Raw genomic sequence first — 19237 nt, 5'->3', positions numbered from 1 at the left:
TTAAATTAGAGGGCCTAATAAAAATCCAACAAAGCATATCAGATCTTGAAATAGTTGTTATGGAGATACATGTTAAAAAAAAAAGACAATTTGTAAAGAGTACTCAGACAGTACAATAAACATGAAGTTGCAGTGAGGCTTGCTTAAAGTAAGGCTGGAAAACCATTTTGGTAGAATTTATTATTGTTGCTCATAAAAAGGCTTGGGCAAAGGAAAATATGAATTATATTAATAATAACCCAGAACTAAAATTCTAGAAAATAACTACATAATGTGTGGAGAGGCCTGGAAGAAAAAGTACTTAAAATTGTGCAAAAGTATTTGCTTGTAGTAGGGAAGATGTAAATATTGGTAAGTATAAGATACCAATACAGTCAATACATATAGGCTTGAGTCTTAAAGGAGGGCAATTACCATAACGAGTGGAAAAAAACATGATTCAGCCAATGGAAAAGATAAAATGAAAAACAAACAATAATAAATAAATAGAATTAAATAAAATACTTTAAAAATACTAAATAAATATGGCAGAAAAGTTTTAACAAAATATTAATTACAATAGACATGAGTTAAACACAATAACTAAAAGACACAAATCCTCAGATGTACAACAAAATGAGATCCAAAAATGTACTGTCTAGAAGAGACATAGTTAAAATAAACAAGAAGACAAAGAAGAATGAAAGCTAAAATGTATACTAAATACGTAGCTACTAAAATAAAATATAAAATAACATGTGTATATAATATGTATTATGTATACTACATTTATGTGTTTTTGCACTTAATTATGAAATTTATCTACAGAAGACAGAATTATGTGCTTAGAGACACACTTTGAAGGAAAGATTGAATATTGTAAACACTACAAATATTTATTTAATCCTTAAATTATGAATTTTCTAAATTTCAGTAGAATTTGTTCTAATCTTTATCTTTAAATATATCCCAGGGGATTTTTTAGTGGAGTCTGAAAAATCAGGCCATTTTGATGTGTACTTTTTGTTTGTTAGATGAAATTTCAATAACATTTAATTGTGGAGTAAACCTGTTTCATTGTTCTAGTAATTCTTGCCCTTGGCCTACAAAGAGGATAATTGTGTGTGTGTGTGTGTGTGTGTGTGTGTGTGTTGTTTGTCAATTTCACTGTGCTATATTATTTTTAAGTAGATCTAATTTTACTAAATATAATTTTTGGAATTTTTAGGGGAATGAAACTTGGGTGAAATACAGAGCAAAATCTTCATCTTTGAAAAAGAATTTAACAGGCTGATTCCTAAAAATGTTCCAAAGAAGCACAAAGAATTTTAATTTTGTTTTCAAGATAGACATAGAATTTATATTTAATGTAAATTTGGCCCATTTAAAAAAATCTAATTCTCCATATAAGTATGTAACTGTGGAAGTTAATCAATCTTAAGTATGTATTACTCAAAATTATTCTATGAATTTCTTTAAAATTAGCCTTCTCTGCATTGCTAGGCAGAATAATAATCAGCATTAGTAAATAAATTAATTGCTGTTCTATTTATCTTTGGGTGCATTGTATATAATTGGCCATCAACATCTATAATTTGAGTTGATGATGTGCAATTTTTAAAAATTTGAATCCGTATTCAAAATTAATGTTTGTTTTTTTCTCTCCACGTGTCTTAATAAATTGCATAGTCTGTCCTCATTGGAAGTAAAATAAAATGTTGTTTGATCTCAACCCTAGCTCTTTTAGAGGTTTAACTGCTAATATCTGTGCTTCCTTTATAGAAGCGTAACAAAAAAAATAAGATCTGCTAATCCATGATGGTCTGTGGAATGTTTGTTGTGAATCGCAAGGAGATAAAGAGCTTGTGCAAGAATGTAAAGCACTTTGTGACTAAACATGCTATTTATTTCAGCTGACTTTTGCTTTTCTTTATAGCAAGACATTCTCAAAAAATTAAGTATTATTTACTTTCTCTCTCAAGCTTCTTATCTCATCCTGGACCAATAATAGATAGTTCAAAGAGCAGCTACCTTGAGTAGCACAACTTTACTCAATTTCTAACATAAGTTTTAATTTAGTGAAGTTGTGTCCAACTATGTTGACTTGATATAGTTAAAGACAGACATACAAAAAAGCATTCTTAATTTATGTAGATTTCTAAGCTCTGTCTCTTTGTTTACATTGCTATAAGAAAGTGTATTAACATTTTCTAAATAAAACCCAGTGAAGTATTTTCAAAAAAAAACAAATATAAAATGCCAGAAGCACTACTAAGTCAGCCTTAGGCAAAAAGTGACTTAGAGCCCAGCTTACTTTAACCAACAATGTATACTACAGGCACTGAATCTATTACCCTGAGGCAATGATATCAAATTCTTTAGGTTAGAAAATTTTAAGAACAGTTTTGGTTAGTTGGTTTCATTTACAACTTGAAAGGGATTCTGTTGTTCGCACATTTTAATGCTTGATTTTCCAGGAGTAATAACTATGATTTAAATTCCCTCTGGTGTTTGACTCTAGGACGATTTTACTGAAACTGGATGTAGTTTCGTCTTAGAAAACATACAAATTTTAAAATTATGCTTTCCAGATGTGACATCTTTTAGTAGTTGAGACTTCAGTATAAATACAATAGGAAAAGTGAAATTCAATTATACAGTATTTTCAACCAGTAAGTTAGAATGCACTAGAGGTCTAATATAAAATAGAGTGACCAAACTTCAATAAGATCTTATTTTCAATTCAGAATACATTTTATCATGGAACCTCTAAAATCAGAGATATCAATATTTACCACTACAGTGGATAAACACTATTTCCCGAGATTCTAGGGTTATCCATATGCTCACCTGCCAGATGAATAATGGCTAAATTTTTTATCATAGATTCCTACCAAAATAATAAACAGTCATTCCTCAGTATCCATGAGGCATACCATCCAGGACCTCCCATGGATACCAAAATCCATGAAAGTTCAAATCCTTTATATAGAATACTGTTAATATTTGGATATAACCTATGCACATCCTCTTTTATACTTTAAATCATCTCTAAATTACTTATAATACCTAGTACAATGTAAATTCTATATAATAGTTGTTATTCTATACTGTTTAGGAAATAATAATGAACAATGTCTGTACATGTTCAGCAATTTTTTTCTGAGTATTTTCTAACCGCAATTGGTTGAATCAATGGATAAAGAACCCAAGAATATGGAGAGTCAATTGTACTCCCCAAATGGGTAGTATTATGAATTTTCATTAACTTTTATTGATAATAGAGGGTGTAAGACCCGTTATAAAGGGAGTAAAAAAAGTGACATTATTAGGGGGATATAGAAAGTATGTGATGCTAATATAACAACTTTGCATATTTATCATATTAAGGTGACATAAGAGGTCTCAAAAACACATTGCTTAGAATCATTGAATATTCCTTAAACCTATTCTGATAGCTCTTTTCTACTTTCAAATTGTAGCATTTAGGTATATGATAGGCGTTACTTACATAAAATATTCTCAATGAATATATATTTTTAAATTTCTAATAAAAGATAAACCCCAAAAGGTTTCTTTTATACTAATTTAATTAATGTTATTGAGTGACCTATTCCATCACAGTAATAACAGTTGTATAAAATTAATACCTCATGCAATAGATATAAATTTTCAGACACAGTAATTAAAGATGAACAACAGAAAAAAAAAAACTTCTGTGGTTTTATCTACAATCATGATTATATAACTATATTAGAAAATATTTGCCCATAATATAGCAACGAATAGAAATTACACAGGGTCAGTGATGGGGTTATTGATGAATAAGCTCCAATATTAACTTATGTAGACTTGTATTAAGTTTGCTGTAAAATATAATACGACAAAGCAGACTCCAATCATAGAAAATACTCAGGTAATACTCATTAATTATTTTATTTTTTATATGTACATCAGGAGTGTAGCAAACAACCAATATTCTACTTAGTATATTTTGAAAATAACAAAAGTAACAAACCTACAAATTAGAAAATTGTAAACTACTTGTAAACATTGCTTTGCCCACGTCTTAGGGACAGATGAAAGCAAAAATAAAACAAAAACAGTTGAAAACTTCACAAGACTTTTACTATGTTTTCTATTTTGTTTTCCTTAAAAAAAAAAATTTGTAACCATTAACGAAGAGCAGCATTAAACTCAACTTTAGAAATTATTTTTTCCAGAAGTTATATTAGTTTGATGATTAATTCAAAATAATTCTATTAAAAGCTTTAGGTTTTCTCAATGAGTTCCACTTCATAAACAATTGAGTCAGAATGCGTAAACTAAAGATAATGAGAAATGTTATTGGGAGAGAATATTCTCTCCTCTTAATGTATTTCAAATATTCTACACAAGGCGAAGTGTGTCCAAGTAATCTTTAGGTTAGGTAACTTTCAGAGGTGTATGTTTCCTAAAGTATTTTTAAACTACCTTCTCCATGTAAAGGTCCTGGAGTGGGCTTTGAGGAACGTGGTTAAGAAATTATAATGAGGAATAAGACGTCCTTACTTCAAGAATCATATACTATACTAAGTTTTAAGGGACAAAGCGGCATCTCTTCTCTAAGAAAAGTATTCTATTAGGTTGGTGCAAACGTAATTGTGACATCATGTGATAGCTCTATTTTTGTTTTTGGAAGAAACTCCCTACGATTTTTTATAATGGCCGTACCAGTTTACATCATCATCAAGAGTGTTCCGGGGTTCGCTTTCTCCACATCCTTCTCAACACTTGTTATCTTTGATAGCAGCCATCCTAACAGGAATGAGGTAATGTGTTATTATGGTTTTGACTTTTATTTCTCTTATAATTAGTGAAGTTGAGCATTTTTATATACTGTAACAGCAGAAACCACAATTATGTTTACACTGACCTAATACCATTCTCTCTATATATAAATATATGTAAATATATACATTTAAATATATATTTACATATATTTATATGTAAATATATACATATATGTAAATATATACATTTATATGTGTATATTTATATATAAATTTATACGTAAATATTTATATATAAATTTATATGTAAATATTTATATATAAATTTATATGTAAATATTTATATATAAATTTATATGTAAATATATATGTTTAAATGTATATATTTATATATTTAATAGACGTTTAATAATATATACATATTTAATATACAAATATTTTATATATTAAATATTTAAGTATATATTTAAATATTTACATATACTTACATATATCTATATATGTCTATATAAATGGAGGTATACATGTATATATGTGTATATATATTCATACATTTACCCACATATGTGTATATTTGTATATTTATATAAATTTCCAATTTTATGATATCCATATAAATAAATTTTAAACTCAAGGGAGGAGAGAAATTTGCCTTATTTGTTCCTTAGTTTACAATTTAAAAATTCAGTATGGTATTGGTATAAATACACAGATATAGATCAATGCAACAGAATAGAGAGCCCAGAAATAAATTCATGCATTTATGGCCAACTCATCTTGGACAAGGATGCCAAGAACATGAAGTGGGAGCAGGACAGTCTCTTCAATAAATGGTCCTGAAAAACCTAGATACTCCACACACAAAAGAATGAAATTGAGCCCTATACCATACATGAAAATCAGCTCAAAATGGGTTGGAGACTGAAATGTAACACCTGAAATTTTAAAACTACTAGAAAAAAAAAAAAAACATAGGAGGAAAGCTTCTTGACATTGGTCTTGGTAATACATTTTTGGTTGTAAAACCAAAGCACAATCAGCAAAAGCAAAAACAAACAAGAGGAATGACACCCAATAAAAAGCTTCTGCACATAAAAATAAACCAATGATAGGGTGAAGAGGGAACTTATGAAGTGGAAGAAAATATTTGCAAACCATATAAGGCATTAATTTCCAAAATATTTAAGGAACTTCTACAATAGACAGAAAAAAACCAAATTGCCCTATTACAAAATGGGCAAAGGGCCTGGATATTCATTTTTCAAAAGAAGACATGCAAAAGGACAACAGATATATAAAAAAAAGCTCAACTTCTCTAATCATCAGGGAAATGAAAATCAATACCATAATAAGAAACCACCTCATTCCTGTTCTGATGACTGCTATCAAAAAGATAAAAGATAAGAAGTGTTGACAAGGATGTGGAGACAGGGAACTCTGGCACACCCTTGATGAGGATGTAAACTGGTATAGCCATTATGAAAAATTGCATGGAGTTTCTTCAAAAAATAGAAATAAAGTCTGGACATGGTGGCTCACACCTACAATCCCAGCACTTTGGGAGGCCGAGGTGGACGGATCACGAGGTCAAGAAATTGAGACCATCCTGGCCAACACGGTGAAACCCTGTCTCTACTAAAAATAGAAAAATTATGTGTGCATGGTGGCACGTGCCTGTAGTCTCAGCTACTCGGGAAGCTGAGGCAGGAGAATCACTTGAACCCAGGAGGCGGTGTTTGCAGTGAGCCGAGATCACGCCACTGCACTCCAGCCTCGCAACATAGCGAGACACCGGCTCGAAAGTAAATGAATGAATGAATAAATAAATTAATTAATTAAATAAATGCATACATACATAAAAATAGAGCAACCACATGATCCAGCAATTCCACTTCTGGGTGTATATGTAAAGGGACTGAAATTAGCCTCTTTAAAATATATCTGCATTCTCATGTTCATTGCCGAATTAATCAGAGTAGCCAATATATGGAAACAATCTAAATGTCCAGTGACGAATAAAGAAAATTGGTAAATGTATACACAACAGATTATTATTATGCCTTAAAAATGAAGAGCCTCTTTTTTGCTTCAACATGGGTAAGACTGAAGTACGTTGTGCTAAGTGAAATAAGCCAGATGCAGAAAGACGCTGCGGAATATCATTTAGACGTAGCAGAGAATACAGTCAGTTATAGAGGCAGACAGTAGAATGGCGGTTGTCAGGGGCTGAGAAGACGGGGTAATGGGGTTTTGTGGTAAAAGTGTACAGCTCCAGTTACATATGATGAATAAGTTCTGGAGATCTACTGTGTATTATAGTAATTATACTTAACACTATTATGTTGCATACTTGAAATTTGCTAAGAAGGCAGACCTTAACTGTTTTCATCACAAAATAAATGAGGGAAATGGCAACTGTGCAAGGTGATGGATATATTATTTAGCTTGATTGTTGTGATCATTTCACAATGTATGTGGTTCACAACATGAAGTGGTACTACTTAAATATATATAACTTTTATTTGTCAATTGTATCTCAGTGAAGCTGTTAATGGATACTTATTTCAAAACAGAGAATCTGGTAGAAGTTTAATGGTGAGAATACTTATATTTAGAGGTGATTGACCAAATATTAATAAATTTGAAAATGGAAGTGAATTATGACACATAACAATGTGGCAAATAATTAGATCAAAGCCACTTACTATGGTCAAAAGACACTGGCTTTGGATCTGATAAAGAGACCATCGCCCTTTGGAGGAAGAAATTGGGGGTCTTGGGATTTTACAACTAATTTTTCAGAATAAAGGCAGAGAGGATTATCTAAGCTGCAGCCAAAATCTAATATAAAGCATCAAGGAAATAATCCTTTTCCAGACAATGGGTTCTTCCAAATGACCATGTTACAAAATTACAGGTCATTGCTGACCTGTAACTATAAAAATGACATGCTGCCTGGAAGGTGATCAATGCTTTTAAAAAATAATGAATAGTATTAGCCTTTTAAAAATACAGTCAGAGAAAAATTACTAATTGTCTCCCTTTTTAAAGGAGGTAATTAACAACAACAAAAAGCTATGTGAGGAATAGCAAATTAATAGCAAATACTGGACATTTAGATGCTGTCGAAGAATGAATGCAGAGGATAGAGGCTATGGTACAGAATGATGGAAGGGCACCAAGATGGCAGAGTACAATCAAAAGACTCAACGTAGTAAATTCAGAGGAAATTACTCATTATCTAGAGACTGTAAGGAGTTGCATGGAAAGCAAAAATTAACAATACAGATCACGAAAACAGACAGAGAAAACAGGTAGACCTGAGGAAACATTTACAACATTTTAACCTCTTAAGCGACCAGGGTAAAGTAGAAAAAGAGACAAAAGTCTTCATAAAACTAAGCAAAAATATGCAAATCATTGCCGCACTAGTGACTTCTACCACACCCTGTGGTAATAATAATAATAATGTACTGAGGACAACCACCTGCAAATTACATTTTACAAAGTGGTTTAGTTAGAGCTACCAGAGTGATGGAGCTTACAAATAATCAAAGGGAAAAAATGATGTTAATGTTAAAAAATGTTTAAGATAAGCTATACATCCTTCCATTTACCACCAACCTGGGCCTTCCCCTGCTGAGTCAGTGTGTGAATCTTATAGTTATAAATCCACAATGCATCATCTATTCTACCCTATAACAACATTTGGAAGGACCTATAATCTGGAAACTCACTTATTTATCTGTGACTTCTCTGAGTTTTTGGCTGCTGTTTAGATTACCCACTCCACACTTACCATCACCATGGGAAGTGGGGACCACCCAGAAGAAGAAGCAGCAATAAAGGAAATCAGAACTTCTATAAATCTCTTGAAGAAACAGAACATGAGACACTAATTTCTTTTTCTGCCAAATAAATTCCTACAAGAATGAAACCACAGATGAAGAGAATCTGCAATGCGGCACAATGACGTTATCCTACTGGACTCAGAATCTTTTTTTTACATTTTCTCCACCTCTGATCAATGTAGTTAACCTATGAATGTTTAATATAATTATAAGTAACTAATATCATCTGAATTATTTCAAAGCTCATTTAAGGCTTCTGACATTCATATATTCTGGGAGCATCTATTAAGCTTCCTCTCTGTATAGAACCCTATGCTGTAGTAACTGCCTTAATGGAACATTAAGTCTAAAGAAAATCCAATCAATATACAAGGAAACAAGCAATACAAATAAAATAAATACATTTTGTGATTATATAAATGTCACATTAAGTTGATGTGACAATGAGGAGAAGGATCTACACTTTTTATAAAAGATTTTTGCTTCATATATAAATTGATATTTAGGGAAAATTATGTTACTGGGGTTCTGCACCATGTAAAAATGCTCTGCTATGAGCTGACTATTGTTCCAACTGTGACCCTGGCTTTGTTCATGTATCATATGTTAAGCCTGAGTTTCAATCATTCTGCTGGAAGCTGGTTATAAAAGTGTTTACATGTACCTTCAGCCTTGCCTCTGGTGGATAATTAGATATGTTTTTATAAGATAGGAGTTTCATGTGTAGACAGTGTAAGAAAAAAAAATTACACCTTTAGTTAACTCTTTGTAATAATTTCTACTGTTTCTTAAACCTATTTGCTTAACTCCAGAAGAGTTATTCTATTACACTCCACTGATATCAATAGTGCCTAATATTGCCTTTCTTTGGTCAATGTGACATTTGGAGAGATTTAAGAGCCAGCTGGTCGTCTATCACACCCCTTTTCTTCTGCTAAAAGATCAGCAGCCTTCTAGATGAAGATGCTCCCTCAGGTTGGTCCTGGTAGGCGGATGGCATGCACTGACTGATACATAGCTTGAAAAACGGAAGACAAAACAAAGCAAAACAAACAACAACAACAACAATAAAGTATTTTTATTGTTGTAATCCATTGAGATTTGGGGATTAATTGTCCCCTCAGTACGGCATAGTTTCGTTTTTTTGATTGACTGTCCATAAACAACATCCTTAAAAAATCCAATATATGTACCTTGTAATTCAGGCCTCCTTGCTACTTGATATAAAGAAACAAACAACATGTACACAAAATTGGAGATTCAACTGAAAAACTAGTTCTCTCTTATAGCTAAAGGTTTACATAACCAATACTAAACTCAACACATTTTCATTAGTCTCAGTATTACATTTTAATGATGCTGTACCTCAAAGTAGATGGAAGCTTCTTCAAGTTAAACATCACAGGTTATACCTCCAGTATGTCCACAGACATTCCTAACGCTGTTCCTAATAAGCACTTATTAAAGTACACTAACATCAATTTTTCTAAAAAAAAGATATGATAAGTGGAAAATATAAGAGTATGCTGAATCCTAAGAGCAAAAATAGAAAAGAAAATAAACACGCTCTAGAGATTTCCATTAAAAAAAAAATGACAAATAGTGCAAGGAATTTAGAAAATTGATTACCACAGGAGGTTCTTGAGAGAAAAGATAGAAGCGGCATTTTTAGAAAACAGCAAATGAGTAGAGGGCAAATTAATACTGCCTCTCTAATAATGAATCTTTTTCTGTTATTCTACTTATTTAGGTATTAATTGGTAAATGGAAACATTTATGTTTATGAATAAAGTGTCAATTTTTCTGTTCAGTGTGAAAATGTGTCACATATATTATCTAGCTTAAAGATATAGTAGGATCATATAATACCCAACTGTCTAAACGTCCAATTTGTAAATACGGTTAGAGAAAGCGTGGGGATAGCAGCCTTATGTGGTTCTCATCTTAGAATTAAGTATGTTCATTAATGAAGACTACTTTAGAAGTTTTAAGTGATCAGTCGCGGGCAATTTTCCTAACTCTGCCAGCCCCTTCCAGTTCTCCCCCACCACAACCCCTTAGGAATATTAATTTCATGTATCTATTTGTATTTTATGTTACTGTCTTGCTGGCTTTTGGTCTTTTTTGCCTCCCTCTCTTCTTTCTTTCCTCCTTATTTTCCTTCTTCTTCTTAAATAATTTTTCAAATAGTACATTTTTTGCCTAGCAGTCAGACAGTCACTTCTTACGTATGAATCCTTCTTGTCATCAATTTGCTTACCCAAGAGATGAAGTAGCATCAAGATTTAGAAGCGATTATCTAAAACTTTTATTAACTGTAAATTTAAAAATAATTTATGAAATGTAAATCCACTAAATTCAGATATTTATAAAATTTAGTCCAGACACACACTACAGGCATTAGCAAAACATTAATTGTGTTTAGTACTCAAATTCAAATATGGTTATTATGGTTTTGTTAAATATATTCATAAAAAATTGGGAAAAAATGAGGCCATTGCTTTTAAGATGTGAAATTCACTGATTCTTTTAAAAATTAAAAACTGAATACAAAAACATTTTAAAAAATATTAAGACAGCAAAGTTTTCTGAATTGTATTGTTAAAAGTGCAGATAAAACGACCTTTCTCAGTTTCCCATTTAAATTATCAGCTTAAAGGGTAATCATGTGAAGTAGAGGACATTTGAATTATTTATGAGTGCATTGCTTGTTTAGAGAGTTCTATATACAGTTGCATTTCTCTTTTTGACTTTGTCTAGTGAGAGGCAGCCAATTCATTGAACAAGATTAAACATAAAGACATTCGCAGAAATTCATAATGTTCTTATGAGGAAAGGCAGCAAGGGCAGGAACAACTGTAGCAGGGCTAATCCCAAATTTCAATGGCCATCACTTAATTATTTTAGCTTTTCAGTTCAAGTAATGTATCTCTTTTTAAACCCATCATATTTCCTTAATTACCACAAACTGCTTTCCTGAAGTCACGGTCAGCACTTAGTTACGGTCTTTTCACATATTTCATATACTTGTACTTAAAATGACCCCTATGATTGGTAGTATAGTGAAGGTATTTTACCAGTTGTCCAAATGTATTCGCACTACGTGTGTTTTTTAATGAAAAATCATTTCTTTTGGATTAACATTTTAAACCTAGTACTTGTGTTGCCAGAAAACATAAACTTTATAGGTTCAAAAACTTGTTTTTTTTTTTTCAAATTCTTATAGCACTTGTGGCATAAAAACTATGTGAATTTAATATTAGCCTATTATATATAATATTTGTTGTTATACCACAGGACATATTTAAGACTTGCCACACTCAAAGTATTGTGGATTACTGATTTAGAATTTACATCCTAGGAGTGTTTTGTGGATTTCTGTGCCACATTTAGGTAAGATAATTCTTTTGCTAAATACTCCCAAATAATAAAAGAGTATGAAGTTTCAGTATAGGTGATTTGTAGACCAGTGATGTAAAATATAAATATGTAAAGAACTAACAAATAAAGTCATATCATATTTAATTTGTTTACTGAACCATTACTTCATTCATGTATCAAGGATTTATTTACTTTATATAGAAGAGATACAGCAATCTTACTGAGAAGAAAATACAGTAAAATCTCTAGCTTCCTTGATCACTTTGTTGTGACAATCTTAGAACATAAGATGAGACAAAATTTAAATACAAATTGTGGTAGTTAAAGAAAAGCTCATTAAGAATGTACTCATTACTATAGTTTTAGCCCTTTGACAAAGTGATAAACAGACAAAATTAGTGAAGATATGAATTATGAAATGAAAACAACAATGTCAAATGTATATGACTCATGGTAAATCTTAATAGGCTATAGGTCAATAGTGAAGTATCAGGTACTTCTATTCGGTTCCATGCCCTTTAGATGAATAGGCTTCCCTACATTACCTCCTTCTCCACATTAGGTTGTCTGATGGGGTATGCAATAGTTAGGCATGATCACTGATAGGTTCATGGCTGGATAGAGGGTGTAGAATCTAAAATACCTCAGCAGTGATTCCTTCCAACTCTTTCACATTTCTTTCTGGTCCTCCTCATGTTCTGTGTTTTTTCTTTCACTGTTGGATGGTGGGATTAATTTCTTTCTCCTTATTCCATGTCTTATCTTATCTTTAGGAGATGAAATGTTTGCTTTAAAAATATGCGTTTATATTTTCTGTTCCATACTCTGGTCAATGACTTTATTTGAATTTTAGGTACTCCTTCTCTATTGCTTCAGGTACTAGAAAGAAAGTTAGATGGAAATAAAATACACAAAATTCACTGGTTAATACCTCGTGATATAACTTTGCCAGACAATTAAAATAATTTAATAAAATAACATTACGTATTATAAGAATGTAAATCAAGCTTGTTCAACCTGCAGTCCATGGGCTGCATGTGACCCAGGACAGCTTTGAATGTAGCCCAACAGAAATTGATGAACTTTCTTAAATCATTACGAGACTTTTTTTATGTGAATTTTTTTTAGCTCATCAGCTTTTGTTAGTGTTAGTGCATTTTATGTGTGGCCCAAGATAATTCTTCTTGTTCCAATGTGGCCAAGGGAAGCCAAAAGATTGGACACCCTTGACGTAAATCCTTATTCTCTAAAACTGAAAAGTTGTAAAGAACATCATATTTCATGGGTTGTTCATGAAGTATCTTCTAATGGCCTGCAAAGTTTACATAAACATTTCCAATACACAGCACTTTAAAACAGGGGTCCGTAACCGCCAGGCCGTAGATTGGAACCAGTCTACAGCCAGTCAGGAACCAGTCTGCACAGCAGGAGGTGAATGGCAGGTGAGTGAGCAAAGCTTTATCTGTATTTACAGCCACTGCTCATTGCTTGCATTACCACCTGAGCTCCATCTCCTGTCAGATCAGCAGCAGCATTAGATTCTTATGGTAGCTCAAACCTTATTGTGAACTGCACATGTGAAGGATCTAGATTGTATTCTCCTTATAATAATCTAATTCCTGATAATATGTCACTGTCTCCCATCATCCCCAGATGGGTCCCTCTAGTTGCTAGAAAATAAGATCAGGGCTCCTACTGATTCTACATTATGGTGCATTGTATAATTATTTCATATGTATTGCAATGTAATAATAATAGTTATAAAGTGCACTATAAATGTAACACACTTGAATCATCCCTTAAACATCCCCTCTGCCCATCTGTGGAAAACTGTCTTCCATGAAACCAGTCCTTGGTGCCAAAAAGGTTGAGGACTGCTGCTTTAAAAGGCTATTATATCTTTCCAATTACAAGTTACAAAATATCTTCTGGAGAATTAGAACTTGCTCAAATCCATCAAGATAGTAAGTGACTAAGTCAATATTTCAACCTAGGTATAAATAACTTTCATGACATCATTCTCTCTGTTCGTCCACTCTGCCTAAGAGTATTGCCTTGTATTGGGGGAGGGGGATTTTATCATTTAGTTTTCTTAGCAAATTTTTTGTTATTTTATTTTTTTTGACATACAATGGCAAACTTAGTTGACTTCACCATAGCAATATCACAAATATCTTATAATTGAAATCTAGTTACTACTAGCTATTGTATTGCTATATATGACAAATCATTATAAGAGTTAACCAACATAATTTTCACTCAGTCAGATATTTTTTCCTCATTTTCCTAGTTCTTGGTTTTGTTTGTTAGGTGTTGTTACAGGTGGTGATCTGGTTTTGTTTGTTTAAGTAGTCTCTTCATAACTCAATATAGATGGAATCATCGATAACAATGCCTCATCTATCAACAAAAAGGTGGGCTTAGAACTCAGAGGGAGCCTATTAGAATTCTGCATCCACAAGATAGGCCAATAAGATTATTCCCTGAAACATGTTAGGTAGAGCCTGTGAAAAAGCCACAGTAACTTGCTCTGTAACGCACAATAAAAGGCCTTTGAACTACTGGGTGGCTATATAGCATGGTAGCAAGGAAGAATGATAGTTGCAAAATAAAACCAATTTTCAGAGGGAATTACAGATTGATACAGGGCTCTGAAATGACCATTTAAGCCATTAGATTCTTTTGTGCTTGAAGTCATTTCTAAGGAATAGGCAAATTTCCAAGCTTTGTTAGTCAAGTTGCATTGTGTTATTTTTGTCACTGATAACTGAAAGAGTTTTGGCAAATAGAGAAATTATTATGTACAAGTATGCTTCTAAAGTGACAGTATATTAAATAATGCTATGGATAAAATAGAATTGGGGCAATTTTTTACTTAATGAGTGAAACATTAACAATCTTCGTCATATGACAATTAAGCAGGTGACTCATTGTAGTAATAGATGTTGCATTTTAGAATTCAGACTGTATACTTCTCGAAACTGAAGTTTTAGAGGATTAGTAGAAAATTTCTGTATATTGGGGTGGATTGATTAATTCCAAAAATCTCTTTTCTCAAAATAAAATAATGTTAAACACATTCTGTTTTATGTTTTATTACTTTCAGTTTTTGTGGTTAGGGAAAATGGAAAGGTACAAATTATTCTAAAATTTTCTAGAGAATAAAATGCTTAGTTTGTGAGAATAAGTGATAGGAAGAGTTCTTGATTCTTCACATTGACAAAAAAGGATCAGATTTGTATTGATTTAGGCAAGTAAATGAAGTATAAGGTAATTTATTTATGGATTAAATTCACGTTATAATTTTTTTTTTTTTAAAAAAAGGTCAGAATAGGATAGGTTAATTAAGGTATTTCTCTGGTCCAGAAAACCTCTCTTGATTCTGCTTTTTACAGCTCTGCTGACTAGGAAGGCTTTCACAAGATATGGGTGCTCAAATTATTGTTAGAACAGGACAGTTGGGGCCTGTAGAGAGCGGTGGGAGGTGAGGAGAGGGTGGTAAAACTGCATCTCCAATTACACTTTCTGCTTTTAGGTTCTTTGTTACACACAAATTGGTTCCTTAATTTATTCCTTTGAGGGCTAAATTTTTTTAGTTCAAATTTCTGTTGACTTTAATACTTTTTAATTTAAAATTTCAGTTACATTTAAAAATTTTTTTAAATCTAGAAAATTATAGCAAAAAAAAATTAAAAAGTCCTATATCCCACCAGTCAGAAGCAGTCAGGCTGATAAAAGTCTCTTGGTCATTATTTGATGTGTAGGTCCTACTCTCATTTCCAGATTAGGATTAACTGAGGCTACAGAGTAGTATCCTGCTGGTCGGAATCATTTCTAGCGATAAATAATAGCAAAACCTACATCAGGGGCTTAAAAAAGCAGTGCTTAAGAAATCACCATAAAGCCAGGTTCTTCTCATCTTTGTATTTCCCCAGTCTTATAATAAAACTATTGTTTAAAACATCCCATATTTTAAAGACAGCTGCTTGCCCTGAAAGCATCACATCCATGTTTTAGGTAGAGGAGTAAAGGGGCATGTCAAGCAAGTGTGTTTTTTTAGAAACTCACATCTCTTCCTGTAGCTTCAGTTTCTTAAAATCAGCACTTGCATATATAAGACCTAAAGAGTTATTCTGGGAAATGGTCGCATGAAAGAACAAGGAATAAAAAAGAGTCACCTGGTTAAGAAGCAGCAGCCAACGTAAGGGCCGTGATTAAGTTGATAATCACAGTGGGCACCTGAGCCTTAATCGTACTGTATAGAATACATCTCGGAATCCTATCTCAAAAAGGAAAAAGCCGTTTTATCCACTTACTCCTGTGTCCCACCCTTATTGGACAAAGGTCATCCCAGAGGTAATTAACTCCCTCTCACTTTGCTATTATCACACATGCCAGAAAAGTTGAGCAAGCTTGGTCAGGCAGGCACCCCACACAGTATGAGCCAAGTAGATCCAGGCAAAAAACTATTAGTACTTTTCAAGTTAGATTTAATGAGACTCTATTGATCATTCATTAATTTATTTTATTTTTTTATGAACATATTTCATCAATCTTTCTACACTAAGATAGTATTCTATTTTTCCTCTTATAACTTGTGTTATAGTATCAGAAATAATTCATTATTTTGCCACATTTGCTTAGTAATGGTCACCAATTTCTGTTTTCATGTTTTTCAGACACATGATATCAATTTCCAAATAAATTAAATTTTTATTTTTACACTAGACTTAAAACGATAAAACACTGATTTTTGCCTTATAGCATATCATCACCTTTTACTTACTCAAAAAAAATTAATATACTTCAGCAAATTTGTATTATCTCTGTTTATTTTTATATAGCTCTCCATAATTTTCTCTGAATCCTTTGGTTTATATTATATAATTTTGTTATAGTTTTTGTATTGTAACTAATGTATTCCACCATTATGTTTTTAACTTCCTTTTGCCATTATAAGAAAGAAAGCTATTTAAAATCTGTATACCTGGCCAACTTCCTCACTTCTATAACTTTCTAGCTTTAATTGGATTTTTCGAGGTGTTCAAGGAAGCAATTATTATTTCTGTTTTTTTGCTTCCTGCATTTACTAGCTTCAATGAAAAATTTAAATAATAGTGATGAGAACAGGCATCATTTTCTTATTCTTAATATTTCTCTGAGGTAAAGAGCACTGGAAAGTTGTATTCCATCATCTTGTTGACATCACTCTCCATTAACATTAAAACATCTTCCCCTCTTTCTTTCTCTTTGTTTTCCTTTTTTACTCCTTTGTTTTCTGTATTGATGAGAACCTTGTATTATTCAGATGTTTGCACTTGTATTTTTTTCTCCATATGTCTTAATCTATCCCTTTTATTTATGATATTGTTAATGCTTTCAAGGTGCCTGATGGGTGTTTGCCTTAAATTAATTGTTCTTCACCTACATCTATCTCATTATTTTTGATATCTCTTGTATTATTTGATTCTGCCATATATATATACACACATATATGAGCATATATACATATATACACACATATATATGAGCATATATACATATATACACACATATATATGAGCATATATACATATATACACATATATATGAGCATATGTACATATATACACATATATGAGCATATATACATATATACACATATATATGAGCATATATACATATATACACATATATATGAGCATATATACATATATACACATATATACATATATGAGCATATGTATATATATACATATATACACATATATGCATATATATACATATATACACATATATACATATATACATATAAATATATAGATATATATACACATATATGTGTGTGTGTGTCTGTGTTAGTACTATTAAGTTCTTGTTCATGTTTTAATATCTTCCCTTATCTCCATATGAATATTCATTGTGTATATTTTAAATCTCTGGAATGTCTCTTCTATATCCATTTAATTTAAGCTGTCAACTGTAGTCTTTATTTTGAGGTAACTATATGTTTAGGCATTAATTATTTTTGTCTTTTAAGCTAAGGGCATCAGCTATTGTGTCTGGTAATACCGGTTGGCAAGTGACTTAAAGCTGGGTCTCAGTCCTTCCTACCACTGTGAAGCCAGAGAAAATGGGCAAGATAAAGCTCTAGAGAGGATGCTCCAAGTACTGCAATTGACCTAGTCTCCTTTTATGATTTCCTTTTTCTAATGAGTCAAACATTTTTTCAGGGATTCACTTTTTTTTTTTTTTTTTTTTTTGAGACGGAGTTTTGCTCTTGTTGGCCAGGCTGGAGTGCAATGGCAAGATCTCGGCTCACCACAACCTCTGCCTCCTGGGTTCAAGCAATTCTCCTGCCTCAGCCTCCCGAGTAGCTGGGATTACAGGCACGTGCCACCACGCCCAGCTAATTTTGTATTTTTAGTAGAGACGGGGTTTCTCTATGTTGGTCAGGCTGGTCTCAAACTCCCATCCTCAGGTGATCCGCCCGTCTCAGCCTCCCAAAGTGCTGGGATTACAGGTGTGAGCCACTGCACCCGGCCTCAGGGATTCACTTTAAACCTTTTAGGAGACGTGGAATTGAGAGAAGAAACTCACTCAAATCTAGGGACTCTCAGGGGCCAAATTAGAGTAGTGAAGGCCATTATCATCATGCATCACAAATGTTACTGATGGTTTTCGCAAACTTAACAGCAAGAAATGAGAGTGCAAAACTTTAATATCCTGCAACCCATCATTGCATTGCTGCCTATGACAGCCCACGTTTTTAAAGTCCATATAAAATCAACATAAGATATTTTTCAGTTTCCTCTCTCACATTTTAATGCACTTGAACTGTGGCCATTTAAAAAGTAAACACAAGAAAAGAATAATATATAGTGATTCCATGTGATTAAAGTATTAGAAGAAATCTACTTCCAATAGCACTAATCTTATGATTACATTTTATGTATATAATATTACTATCTGATGCCTGCATTTTTCTTACCTAACTACTATTATTTGGTAATAAATATTTTTAAATGAATATTCTCCTTCATGTCTCATATCTTGTAATTTCTGAGTTATTTAGACTTCCAGATAGGAATAATTGTTTCAAGAACCCTCACAAGACTTTATATAACATAATTTCCTCATTCCTGGATTCTTCATTCTGAATCACTCAATGTTTATTAGCACTTGTAACTTACTGATGGTAATGCTTTAAACTGTAAAAAACAAAAAAACAGTGACAAAAATATGCTTTGTTTCCTAATAGTCAAGAATTTTTTT

At 32.2% G+C, this 19237-nt stretch overlaps 1 long non-coding RNA gene across 1 annotated transcript; it reads right to left on the bottom strand.

Moving 5' to 3' along the window:
• Positions 1–12107: 12107 nt before the first annotated feature.
• On the bottom strand, positions 12108–14337 carry LOC129464871 (uncharacterized). The gene is made up of 2 exons (XR_008651788.1): positions 14232–14337; positions 12108–12862 (listed from the first exon to the last, which is right to left on the bottom strand). It is a non-coding gene; the product is annotated as an uncharacterized lncRNA (long non-coding RNA).
• Between the last annotated feature and the right edge of the window lie 4900 nt (positions 14338–19237).

This window comes from Symphalangus syndactylus, chromosome 16 (genome assembly GCF_028878055.3).
Source record: "Symphalangus syndactylus isolate Jambi chromosome 16, NHGRI_mSymSyn1-v2.1_pri, whole genome shotgun sequence".
Taxonomy (NCBI): Eukaryota; Metazoa; Chordata; class Mammalia; order Primates; family Hylobatidae; genus Symphalangus; species Symphalangus syndactylus.
The sequence above is the reverse complement of the archived record's forward strand: the minus strand, read 5'-3'. Positions and strand labels throughout refer to the sequence as shown.